This window comes from Daktulosphaira vitifoliae, unplaced genomic scaffold (genome assembly GCF_025091365.1).
Source record: "Daktulosphaira vitifoliae isolate Bord-2020 unplaced genomic scaffold, ASM2509136v1 Scaffold_904, whole genome shotgun sequence".
In the NCBI taxonomy this organism is placed as follows: Eukaryota; Metazoa; Arthropoda; class Insecta; order Hemiptera; family Phylloxeridae; genus Daktulosphaira; species Daktulosphaira vitifoliae.
In genome coordinates this window covers 1-2,924 of record NW_026100465.1, presented here as the reverse complement: position 1 = coordinate 2,924, position 2,924 = coordinate 1, and the positions used below count along the sequence as shown (strand labels likewise).

General features: G+C 22.7%; 1 long non-coding RNA gene across 1 annotated transcript; it reads right to left on the bottom strand.

The window, feature by feature from the left end:
- Positions 1-604: 604 nt before the first annotated feature.
- Positions 605-2,426, bottom strand: LOC126909690 (uncharacterized). The gene is made up of 3 exons (XR_007705087.1): positions 2,291-2,426; positions 1,396-2,213; positions 605-1,203 (listed from the first exon to the last, which is right to left on the bottom strand). It is a non-coding gene; the product is annotated as an uncharacterized LOC126909690 (long non-coding RNA).
- Positions 2,427-2,924: the final 498 nt, after the last annotated feature.

Genomic DNA, 2,924 nt, shown 5'->3' with positions numbered 1-2,924 from the left:
ATGTGTTTTTACTTTTATGTATGTCCATGAAAATCCTCAGCTCTCACTGAACTGATTATTTTGGTTCAAGTATCATAAGAATCCGATTTTAATCTAGTTGAAGTTTTAAGCACCGAATATTAAAAAAAATTCCCTCAATTTAAGACATTTAAAAGAATATCCCAAAAATACATTACCGTAAAAAATTAGGGTAACGTAAAATAAAATAAAAAAATTTTTTCTACATTTTGAAAATTCCATTACTTTTTTTTAACATACTGATCCTAATGAAATGTTAACAGACTATACTAGAGACAACAAAACATTCTTTTGATATGTTTTTTATGATAATTCAAAGAACAAATTATGTACAGGAAGTGTTTGATAAAGATATTTCTTGAATGCAATTACATTTTATAATACTCAATTTTTGATAATGTTCCGGAATATTTAATAAATTTCAACGAATATTAAATTATAGCTTTTGAAGTATACTGTAATATTAAAATGAAAAAATTATTCCGACAATTATACTTTTATGAAAAATCGTATTGTATGAATCATTTAAAATGATTCGTTATTGAATAAATATGTTTACGTATTCTAACATAATACAGTTGGGATCGACTATAAAATATTGATATGATGTCGTTTTTTTTTTTGCAAAATTTTATTTTGATATTGTTTTGAAATATCGCGGTATTTTCGATATTAATTTAAATGGGTTTATTAAAATAGAATTTTATGTTTAATTTAATTTTTTTATTGACATTTTGCGACATGCGTATCATTCCAATAATTAGACATTCCTATAATGTGGTACTAACATAATTATTAACTAACTGACGAAAATGTTCAATAATCTTATTATCACGGTATTGATATATTTCGATATCACAATCAAATGTCCAAAAATTTGAAACGATATCGTTGAATACCCTTATAATATAAGTATATACATAAATTTATTATTTACCTACAATATCAATACGAATGCAAGTTTATTAATATTATGTTTTATTTTAACTAATATAATTTTAAAATATATAGGCTGCTCACTAAAGAAACCGAATAATTGTTAAGAACAATGAGAAAAATAAAAACACACTTCCTTACTTACTAAATACCATATATAATGTGTTTTACCTATGTTTTTACAATTCTGACAAAATACATTACTGGACTTCAAGACTAGATTGGACTCCAGACTACATATTATACACTCTTTAAATAGTAAATTTATTATTATTTATGGTATAATAACAATGTTTTGATAGTTAAAAAGTTTATTAAATTATAACTTTTTTAATTTTTGAAAAATAATTTTTAACTTTGTGTTTTAGTTACTTAAATATAAGACAATACCGATTAATTTTATGTATTATTATAGGTTATAATTATTTAATTTATACTTACTTAATTTGTTTCCTATATCAAAATAAAATATAAACTTGAATTTAAGTTACACTGAATATTTATTATTATGAACCACTAAAATACTAACATTTTTATCTTTACTAGTAAGCTTTTTAATTTTAGAAGAAAGTAAAATTAATGATCAAACATTGAACTATACATTATGTATGTCATTAAATCTATTATTTAGATGTGTAGCTTGCGATTATATAGTATAGTTTATTAGATTGTATGTTTGATAAATAAAATATGATTAATATTATTACTACGAATAGTTTGTGAAAATTAAGCTCACTCTACATTCAGTCACGGAGAATATTATTGTTGATTCTTTATATTATTTTTCAATGTTAGACAATATTTCAAAAGAATCTATAGAAATTCTATAGAAAGAATGAGTTTAAAAAAAAAGAAAAGTACCTTTTAACTAAACAGTTACATGATAATTTGAAATATATTACAGTGTATAACGTCCATGAATCCTCCTTCAAGGATTATAATGGCGATATCCATTGTTATAATAACACATAAGAAACACAATAAACTACACTAAATATATGCGATAGATCAAGTGTGTTATTCTTAAAGCTATTAAAAAAGTATTAAAGCATATTGTTAGATTTAAATTTACAAAATAAATTATAAATGTTGTTGGTGAATTTAGTTCTCATATTTAATATTATGAATAATATTACTAAATATGACAGCTCGTTTACAAGTCGAACAGTTCCAAGTCGCACTTCTACAGGCGCTACAATAAAAGTGATCACACGGATAAACATGCTCTAATCCTGTTGTAGTTTTACAAGAAACACATTCTATAAAATATTAAATAAGAAAATACTTATAAATTCTATATATCTTTAAAAGGAATAATTATTTAGATTATACTTACTTAATATATCTTCTCCTATAATCAAAAGAAAATATAAACCTGAATTAAAAATTACACTGAACAAATGAAACTTAGTTTATACGTTTTTCTTTTAAACAAATATCAAAAGTATAAAATATTAAATTTTATAATTAAGTAATCGTCTTATCCTTTTTAATTAGAATTAATTAACTAAAGATCATAATACCATCACTTGATTGCCAATACTAAATAAATTTTTATCAATGTCAATCTCATATTTAAGCAGTTTTATATAAATTCAAATTTTTTCAAAATACATATAAATTTAATTAAATCCATGAAAAAAGAATGTATACATCCACTTTAAGTTAAGTGTAGTTTTTCATTTTTAATAGGTTGTCAATAGACATAAAAAAAAATTTTTTTTTCTAAAACTCATTTATGCATAAAAAAACATTGAATGAAAAGCACTGGATAAAAATTGCTTGGAATTAGAAGATTTATTAATATTATATCTTTTAGCTTCGTGCGAATCTGAGAAGGTAATAGTTTTACAATGATGTGTTTTTTTAACACGCTTATATTAGTTTCACATGTATGTTTGTTTGTTGTATGTTGTAAGTTTGTAACTCCACGCGGTACGTGTTATTATGTCGCGTATCCCGTCGTCTAT